At 44.5% G+C, this 10490-nt stretch overlaps 1 long non-coding RNA gene across 1 annotated transcript; it reads left to right on the top strand.

Annotated features, from left to right (window-relative positions):
- Nucleotides 1-2013: 2013 nt before the first annotated feature.
- On the top strand, nt 2014-10079 carry LOC145505708 (uncharacterized). Its single transcript, XR_014053225.1, has 2 exons — nt 2014-2233; nt 9376-10079. It is a non-coding gene; the product is annotated as an uncharacterized LOC145505708 (long non-coding RNA).
- The last annotated feature ends 411 nt before the right edge of the window (nt 10080-10490 follow it).

The raw sequence follows: 10490 nt of genomic DNA, 5'->3' as shown, positions 1-10490 counted from the left end.
TGACAACCTGCCCTGGGCACCACACGAGGGAGCAGACCTGCTTCTCTTCCTCTGCCCTCACACCATTTCCTCATGAAGGCAGCTCAGGTGCTATTGTGCCCTGCCTGCCTGTCTGGCTCATCCATGAGCTGTGACCACCTCCAGGGAAGGACTCCGCCTTCTCTTCTCTGTGCACCATGAACCTGCAAAAAGTTGGCCTTCAGAACCTCAGGAGACTCACCCCACCCCCACTATAGGCAGAACCCTCCGCAGGCATCAAAACAGCTGTGGAGTCACTATGGCCCAAGCCCTGGTTACGGATCCCTGGAGCCTACTACAGCCTGTACAGCGTGAATAATCAGGTCCTTTATACACAGATTCCCGCCTGTCAGATCTGAGCTTGGGATTCATTGTAAGCTCTGGCCCTCCCATGGCAGCCAGGTGGGCCGCGAGTAGACAAAGGGGCTAGGATCTGAGTTTCGAGGGAGGCATTGAAAGGACAGGCACGGAGGCAACCTGTTGCAAACTGAGGGAGGGTCCCTGCATGTCTCAGAGGAGGCCTCTGGTGTGCAAGTGTGGAGGAGGGCCCCCACGGTGCAAAGGAAAGAGAGGTACTCAGGGGCAAAGGCTCTTGGCCTCTCCTGTAGCAGCTCCAGTTGGTAGCCCGTGAAAAGTGGACAGCCAATGTGGTCACGTGAGCGTGACTCTTACTCCCTCACAAAGCAAGAGAAAGGGGGCAGGGTGTGGCAGTACCCCGAGGGTGTGGTGGGGTGGATGAAGGGAGGTGTCCTTCCTCTCTTTAGTGCAAACTGCTTTTGTCAGCCTCAGAGCTGCCAGACGGCAGTTAGCAAGTCAGGTCCCCACAGTACCCAGTGTGGGCTGGGCGCCTTAGCCCCTGTCACATGGACAAGCCACACCATATGGCTTCCCTGAGTTCTAACAGCAGGATCTGGGGGTTTTGTCTAGGTACACACTTCCTTGCTGTAGCTCTGTTACCTCCTTTGAGCCCCGCTTTTGTCCTCTAGAAAAAGGACATTGATTGCTACCTTAGCAGGTTGCTACCTTAATCCTGTGAAGACTAATTAGGGGAACCCTACAATGAGTAGCTTGCCTTAAGACATATCAATGACTAGCTGGCCTTAAGAGATCCTGGGCTTCCCTGATAGATCAGCTGGTAAAGAACCCTCCTGCCATGCAGGAGACCCCGGTTTGATTTCTGGGTCACGAATCCTGATCCGCTGCAGAAGGGACAGGCTACCCACTCCAGTCTTCTCGGGCTTCTCTTGTGGCTCAGCTGGTAAAGAATCTGCCTGCAATGCGGGAGACCTGGGTTCAATCCTTGGACTGGGAAGATCCCCTGGGGAAGGGAAAGGCTACCCACTCCGGCAGTCTGGCCTGGAGAATTCCATGGACTGTAGAGCCCATGGAGTCACAAGAGTCGGACACGACTGAGGAACTTCACTTCATTTTCAAGAGATATGACCTGAATCCAGATTAAACTGGAGGCTCCCAGTGTCCTCTGGCATTTCTTCCCTGAAGCCAGCCAAAACCCACACACGTGCATTTCCAGGGTCTCCACTTAGCCAGCTAGACAGAAAACCCAGCGTGGTGCAAACAAGCTGACAGACAAGCAGGAGAGGACTCACCGGCAGACGGCTTCGCTCAGGTCTCAGGTGGATCTCCGGGACCACGGCAGGAACTGGCGCTCTCAGCCCGTGGGCTCAGCAGCGCCCTCATTCTCAGGCGGGCGGCTCTGCCCTGATGGGCGCGGGAAAGCCACCAACTGCCCCAGGCTGACCTCACGCCACTTCCACCGCTGTAGCCTGACCTCACCCGGCCCCACCCCTTTTGGCGGAACTTCCTCTTCCTCTCTTGATTCCAGCCTGAGGCCCGGCCCTGGGCCCCGATTGGTCACAGCCCCAGTCCTGAGCCAATCACGGTAGCCAGGGAGGATGGAGCACACCGATTGGCCAGATCCAGGTCATGGGACCATATTCCAGGTCCCGTGACCATACCGCAGGTCACGTGTGAGCTGCTCGCCCTGTGTCAGCGGTGGAGAGAGTGCTGTACCCCAAGAGCAGGGCTGAGAGTCCAGTGACTGTGTCCGTGTGCTCAGGGTCCTGGGACGTGCCTGCGCGTCCTCTCTACACACCGCTTTGTCCTCTGCAGACGGAAGATTCACGATAAACCTCTTCGCTTCGCAAGCGCTGTTGCACGCACCCACATTCAAGGGAGCAAGGCCTCCGGTTTGAAGGTAAGTTTGGAGATCCTCTCTTAACCTCTGGGCTTGTTTCTTGTATCCTGTTAGAATAATTTATTCAGTCTGAAAACCCCCAGGAGGACCACCACATGCTGCTTTGCGTATTCAGGATTCTTAGCTGTTCTGAGTAGAGGGCATGGCCCAGGGGCCTCCCAAAGGCAATGAATTTTGTCCAAGGAAGCACCTGAGAGGCTGAATCTCTGAGTCCCTTTGCTGTACACCTTAGACAAACAAATTATGGTAAATCAGCAATACCTCAATTTAAAGAAAAGATATTTCCTCATCAAAAATTGTTTGAATTTTGTCAAGTTTTTCTTTCAATTGTTGGTTCTTAGTATGCAGTCTGATTGGTTTGGTGGTGTTTTGTGAGTTAGGGATCCAACTTACCTTCTCCTATGGATACAATATTGTCCCAATGGGACGATTCCTTTGTCCTTTCTCCTAGAAATGTCCTTTCTGCGTTTACATATTAAGAAGCTATTTTTCCAAATGCCAAGTATCGAGAAGTTCAGGTCTTTCGTAATTTGTACTCCAGAGGCTTGTTTCCACTTCTATGTCTTCTATTTGCATTTTACCATTGCCCGTTTGTCGTATACACAAGTGCCCTCAGAGGGCTCTCTGCAGTGAACCGTGTATGTTTCTGTGAGGACAGAGGATGTGAGCACGGAGGAGAGGCTGAGTCCATAGTGACCATGTGAGCATGCTCAGCAACCCCAATATTAAGTCTGGCTGAGACTTTCTCAGGCAAGGTCTGTGTTTCTTCCTCTTGGTGTCTGGATACGCAAAAAGATGTTGGTGGATTGGGACGTGGGTCTCTGGGTCCAGCAGTGTAGAGATATACCCATGGCCTGCTTTTCCATGATATTTTCCTCCTGCGGGCTCCGCTGAGCTGGTGTGGAGAGATTTCTGCTAAAGGCTTGAGAGGTAGTCAATCCTTCTGCTTTTCATGCCCTGCCTCGTCCATACTTCTGTCATTTTTTTTAATGTAGCTAATTTTCAATGGTGTTAGCCCTTGTGTCATTGTGACACTCAGGCACCTGTGGTTTAATAGACCTCCAAGTCCCGGGAGCTCTTTGCCTGGTGGAGACGTGGAGCACTCAGGGAGCAGTACCACATCACCCTGGAGCCTGGACCAGAGAGAAGGTTCTTGCCAGGAAGGCTGCATCCCTGCTGTGGGGGGTTCGGAGTTATCACTTCCGATTGTGCATCCCCCGGGCCCTCGGTGCAGGCCCCACTCTGAGATCTGGAAAGGAGGTGGCTTCCCTCCCTGACACAGAACTAGTCTTTTCTGTCCTCATCCTTGTCGCCTCCCATCTGGCTCCCAGGCTCTACCCTTGAGCCTCACCCACAGGATCAGGAGAGCCCAGTTCTAGAGGAGTGTCATACAAGGAGAGTCTCCTGGAGACACTCCATCCCCGGGCCTAAATAAGCACTTCTTCGGAGTTTCACAGCTCTGGGTGTAGATCCTGGGTTTGTGTCCATTTTACAGTTGAATATGTTGAGCCTCAGATCATTGTGTGATTTTCCCTGGGTCACTGTGCGGGTCAGCGGGTGAGCTGAGACTTGAACCCAGACTGTATGTCTTGGAGGCCGTGACGATACAGGTGTTTCCGCTCCTCGGTTAAATTTATTTGAAGTTGTTTTTTTTTTTTGATGCATTTGTATATGGGACTTTTCTGTTCTCTTATGCTTCCTATCCTGCTATATTGCTGAGTTTATTAGTTTTAATACTTCTTACTTGGTGGCATTTCTAGGGTTTCATATAAATCCTGTCATAATCGAATAGTGACAGTGTAACTTCCTCTGTTCCAATGGGGATGCCGTTTATTCCCTTTTCTGGCCTAGTTCCTCTGGGTAGGACACTTCCGCCACTATGTTGAACAAGATTGGTGAGAACGGGCATCCTTGTACTATTCCTGATCTTTTAGGAAAATCTTTCAGCTCTTTATCACTGAGTTGGATGTTAGCTGTGGGTTTGTCTTAACGTGCCCTTTAGGATGTTCCATGGATAACCACTGTATTGAGAGATGGTATCAGAATTGATGTTACACTTTGTTGAAAGCTTTTTCTGCAATTATTGAGAAGATCACATGATTTTAGTCTTCATTTTGCTCATATTGTGTATCACAGTAATTGATGTACAGATAATAAATCATGCTTGCAGGCCCAGAATAAATCTATTTGATCCTAGTGTATGATTCTTTTAACGTATGCTTCAGTTTGGCTTGGTAATACTTTTTTGAGGATTTTTACATCCAGGTACACCAGGGTCAGGGTTCTCTGGTGGTTCATATGGTAAAGAATCTGTCTGCAATGCGGGAGGCCTGGGTTTCAACCCTGGGTCAGGAAGATCCCCTCGAGAAAGGAATGGCTACCCCACTCCAATGTTCTTGCCTGGCAAATTCTGTGGACAGGGACCTGGTGGGCTATAGTCCATGGGTCACAAATAACTGGACATGACTGAGTGACTCACACTTACAAGAGTGCTTCTTGACATTTTTAATGTCTACATTGAAGATTTTATCTCAGTCAAAAATTACAGTCAAAGGCAAACATGTCAAAAGTCCAAGAGTCCTTAGAATTAAATGACAATAAGACATAACAGATGAAAGCAAGAAGGACTCCACATATTTACTTTTCATAGGAATTTTAGCTCTTCTGAGGAATTCTCATTAAGCTGAATTAAAATGCAAGCTTTAGTTTAAAATCTTAACCTTTTTCGGTATTATGTTTCTATTTTGAGACTGAAAGTTCATTATTTATGTACGCGATATTAAGCAATGCTATGTAGCTATTAAAATCATATTTTCAAAAACTCGAATGACATTTATAAGCACTTATATTGGAAAAATAGCTAGGAATAGAAGATGATCTCGTATAGCTCTAAATGAAAGTACATATGTGTTGAATGATAGTTTTCAGATTGTATTTATTGATTTTTATTTGGAGAATAACTGCTTTACAGTGTTGGGTTGGTTTTCCTCATGCAATTCCACGAATAAACCATAAGTATATTATCCACTCTTTGGTGAGACTGCCTCCCAGTTCCTGGCATCCCACCCTCTAGGTTGTCCCAGAGCACCATGCTGGGCTCCCTATGTTATCCAGCAACTTCCCATTAGCTAGCTATTTTGCATATGGTAGTGGCTATGTTTCATTGCTACTCTCTCCATTTGTCCCACTCTCTCCTTCTCCAGCTGAGTTCACAAGTCCTTCCTCTACATCTGTGTATCTATTTCTGCCCTTCAAATATTCACCAGTACCATTTTACAAGATCGCATGCGTATGCATTAATATACTACATTTGTTTTTCTCTTTCTGACTGACGTCACTCTGTATCCCAGTTTCTAGGTTCATCCACCTCAGTTCAACGGATTCGTATTTGTTCCTTTTCATGGCTGAGTCGTGTTCCATTGCATGTATGTCCCACAACTTCTTTTTCCATTGTTCTCTTGAGAGACATTAGGTTGCTTCCATGCCCTGCCTATGTTAAATAGTGCTGCAATGGACATTGGGTACGAATGTCTTTTTAGAGTTATGGTTTTCTCAGGGTGTATGGCCAGTAGGGGATTGTTGTGTCATATTGTAGTTTTAGTCCTACTTTTTAAGGAAACCTATGTTCCTTCTCCATAGTGGCTGTATCCATTTACATGCCTACTAACATTGCAAGAGGGTTCCCTTTCTTCCATGTCCTGTCCAGCGACTATTATGTGTAGAATTGTTGATGATGGCCATTGTGACTGGTGTGAGGTGATACCTCATGTAGTTTTGATTAGCATTTCCTGAATAATGAGCGATGTGGAGCATCTTTTCATGTGTTTGGTGGCCTTCTTCCTGTCTTCTTTGGAGAAATTTGTTCAGGTCTTCTGCTCATTTTTCAATTGGTTGCTTTTTTTCCAGTATTAGTCTCGATCATCTACTTGTGTACTTTGTAGATAATCCTTTCCCAGGATTCCATAACGTACATAATTCCTCAGAACATACCTTAGTCTTTTTGGACGGAAGAACATCAAGTGCCTTCTTTGGTGTGTATGTATGTACATGGCATGTGTTTATTTTCATTGTGCAGATCTTGCCCTTATTCCATTAGATTTATCCCTGAGGAGTTCATAGTTTTAGATGACATTATAATCAAGGGTATTCTTTAAAATGTCAATTTCTGGTCTAGTTTAGTATGCTGAAATACGGAGCATTTTTATATGTTGACCTTGTATACTGCAACGTTGCTGAACTCACTTTCATGCTTGTACCTCTTTTGTTGATTCATTTTCCACGTTAATCATCAGGTCGTCAGCAAGTACAGTTATATTGTTTTTTCAGTTCATATGATTTCGATTTCTTTTTTCTTGTCTTGTAACAGTGGCTAGGAGTTCCAGTACAGAGTTGAATAAAAGCCAAGAGAGCAGACATCCTTGCTTGGTTCCTGATCTTGAGGAGAAACACCATATGTTGTCAGCTCTACATTTTTTGTAGATGCCGTTTATGAGGTTGGGGCAGTTTTCTTCCATTCCTAGATTGCTAAGATTTCCATATATAAATGATAAATACTGTCAGATGCCTTTTCTCTCTCTTTTGAGGTGAGACTGTGGTTTTTATTTTCAGTCCATTGATATGGTGAATTTCACTGATTTCTTCAAATGTTGGCCGAAACTTATGTTCTTGGGATAAACCCTACTTGTCATGATACCTTGTACTTTTAATTGATTACTGATTTCCTGATGTGTCATTAAGGAATTTTGCATCTGTGTCTCTGAGGGATATTGATATTCTTGTAATATGTTTGTGTGATTTGGGTATCAAGAGAATTCTGGCCTCAGAATGAGTTAGGTGTTTCTTTCTTCACTATTTTGGAATAGTTTGTGTATAACCAGGATTTTCTTCATAACTGTTTGTTAGGATTCACTAGTAAGGCCATTTAGGATAGAGATTTTGTGCGTGTGGGTGTATGGGTGGGTAAGATTTCTAACTACGGATTTGAGTTTTAATAGATTGAGGTTATCTGTTTCTTACTGAGTGGCTTTCATAGGTTGTGTCTTTCAACAAAGTAGGGTATTTTATCTAAGTTGCCTGAAGTTGTTCACAGTTTACCCTTTCCTTTCAGTGTCTATAGGATCTGTACTGATGTTCCCTCTTTGATTCTTGATATTGGTAGTTTATGTCTTCTCTTTTTTCTTCGTCACTCGGCTTAGTCATTTTTGTTGATAGTTTGAAGAACCTGATTTTAGTTTTTTCATTTCATTTTGTTTCTCTGGTCTCTGTTTCATTGATTTTTACTCTTTCATTTTCTTCTTTCTGCTTGCTGTGGATTTCATTTGTTCTTTTATAAGTTGTTTAAGATAGAGTCTTAGAGGATCGATTCAAAATCTTTCTTCATTTGTGTAAGTATTTAATCCTATCAGTTTCCCTCCAGGTACTGATCTAGCCATGTCCCGTAGCTTTTTAGTATATTGTATATTCACTTTTATTCACTTCAACATATTTCCTGTTTCATTTGTGATTTCTTCTTTGACACATGAATTCTTTAGAAATATGCTACTTTGCTGATGTTTGGGAGACTCCTGGATATCAGGGGTTTTTTAATTTCTAATTTAAATCTGTTGAGATCAGAAAACATGCTTTGTATGATTTGAGTCACTTTAAGTATGCTGAGATTTGTCTGTCTTTTGAAGAATGTCCCGTATCCCCTTGAGAAGAGTTTTATCGTGCTTCTTGTTGGATAGAGTGTTCTATCAAATGTCAGTTAGATCAAGTTGGTTGATAGTGCTGTTTAAGAGGGTTCTCTGGTAGCTCAGATGGTACAGAACCTGCCTGGAATGCGGGAGAGCTGGGTTTGATCCTTGGGTTGAGAAGATCCCCGGGAGGAGGGCTTGGCAACCCACTCCAGTACTCTTGCCTGGAGAATTGTTTAAAGGCTTCAACATCCTTACTGACCTTGGTTGGTTGTCTGTTTTGGCTTCCTTGTTCAATCAGTTATTGAGTCACGGCGAGGAAGACTGAGGTCCCTGACTGTAATCGTGGGTGTGTCTATTTCTTCTTTCAGTCTATTTCGTTGTTGGTTTCCTTATCTCTTCTTTTTAAAGCTATTTTTTAATACACTTAACTGACTTTGAAATTAGCAGATGTGTTGCTAAAGAAATTTGGAACACAAAGCGTTGAAACTAAAATTCAAGCTAGCCAGAGATATTTTTAGTGAGTAGAGTTAGGTTGATCCTTCAAACTTGTTCATGAGTCGTGCTCATTCTTTGTTGACATATTATTATGTATAAAAGCTATTTCAGAGAAGTAATGTGTAGTCATTACAATTTTATCATGGTTTGATAGATAGGTTAAATTTATTGCCACAGATGAGTCATAGACTTTTAATGGTATAATTTCTTTGTATAAAATTTTGCCAGCAAATTTAAAAGGTAGCAAAGAAAAGATCAAATGATTTTGAAGTTATGATCAATACTGTTGTCTTTGGCTTAGCCTTTGAGATTATGTAATTGTTTAAAAATCCATTTTCAAGATGATGTAAATGGCCCTTGTGACTGCTTCCGTGGGTTTTTTTCCTCAATTGCTGCTGCAGCTGCTAAGTCGCTTCAGTCGTGTCCGACTCTGTGCGACCCCATAGACGGCAGGCCACCAGGCCCCCACGTCCCTGGGATTCTCCAGGCAAGAACACTGGAGTGGGTTGCCATTTCCTTCTCCAATGCATGCAAGTGAAAAGTGAAAGTGAAGTCACTCAGTTGTGTCCTACTCTTCACGACCCCATGGACTGTAGCCTACCAGGCTCCTCCGTCCATGGGATTTTCCAGGCAAGAGTACTGGAGTGGGTTGCCATTGCCTCCTCCATTTTTTCCTCAATTAACCATCCTTAATTACTGAATGCAGACCCGCGCGTACAGGAACGTGAAACATGAGTGGATCGGCAACAAGTGGCTGCCCAGTCTCGGCCTCCCGCACAACCGTAGCTATTTCGTGGAGTGCCTTGTGCACGTGCGGATGCTGGACCACTTGACCAAGAAAGCCCTTCGTGGGCAACTGAAAATGGTTGATAGTTTTCACAGGTCAGTCGGTGCAAGAAGTTCTCACTAGCCTGCTGAGAGATGTTTGCCTGCGGCCAGGTCTAAATTTTTTTTTTCTCTTGGAAACAGAAACAGTTTCCAGTGTGGAATTGTGTGCCTGCAAAGGTTGAACTATGACCAAAAAGAACTGGAAAGGAAAAGAGAAGAAAGCCAGCATGACCTGAAAGGCTAGTACAGTCCTATTTCTTGCTTCCCAGTGTATAAGCAGCCTCAGTGATTTCCTATTTGAAAGAAAACTTCAGGAAATGCTTTCCTTGGAGAAAACACACCTCGCATCATGACAGAGGAGGGAGGGATGGAAAGGACTGTTTTTGAGGTCGTCCTCTGTGGCCAGAGAACTTGTGCTCCGTCCTTGGGCTCACGTCGGTGAGCTTAGTCGTGTCTGACTTGTTGCGACCCCGTGAACTGTAGCCTACCAGGATCCTCCGTCCATGGGATTTTTTAGGCAAGAGTACTGGAGTGGGTTGCCATTTCCTTGTCCAGAGGATCTTCCCGACCTAGGGATTGAACCCAGGTCTCCTGCATTGCAGGCAGATTCTTTACCATCTGAGCCACCAAAGGTGCTGAGTACTCTGCAGATTGTAGATGCCACTGATTAATTCACAGAAATTCCTTGCTTAGGACTTTGCAGATGAAGTTACTGCTCAAAGATTACTTTTGTCATTTAAAAAAAGCAAAGTTAATATCTGATTTGAATGTGATGACTGTTTTAATTAATTTCCATTTATATGCACTATCAATTAATTCAATTAAAACATTGGGCTTTTAAAAAATTGAGTATCTTATACTGAAGTGAGTTTCTCTTTGTGCACGTGCTAACAAACTTCATGCATCTATCTGTGCGTCATGAATTGTTTTTTTTTCCCCTCCCTTCCTTTCTGCCTTCCTCATCTTTCTTTTTTGTAAAGTGTAGTTGATTTACAATGTTATATTAGTTTCAAGTGTGTAACAGTGATTCAGAATTTTTTCTTTTTCTTTTTTTTTTTTTTACTGGCTGTGCTGAGTCTTTGCTGCTGCACAGGCTTTTCCCTTGCTGCGGCAGGCGGGGACACTCTCCAGCGGTGGTTCCTCAGCTTCTCACTGCAGTGGCTTCTCTTGCTGTGGCTCCCGGGCTCTAGAGCACTGGCTCAATGGTTGTGGGGCATGGACTTGGTTGCTTCTTGGCATGTGGGATCTTCCTGGAT

The sequence above is a fragment of the Giraffa tippelskirchi genome, chromosome 1 (assembly GCF_054371585.1).
Source record: "Giraffa tippelskirchi isolate mGirTip1 chromosome 1, T2T-mGirTip1v1.2.pri, whole genome shotgun sequence".
In the NCBI taxonomy this organism is placed as follows: Eukaryota; Metazoa; Chordata; class Mammalia; order Artiodactyla; family Giraffidae; genus Giraffa; species Giraffa tippelskirchi.
This window is presented reverse-complemented; position numbering and strand designations above follow the sequence as displayed.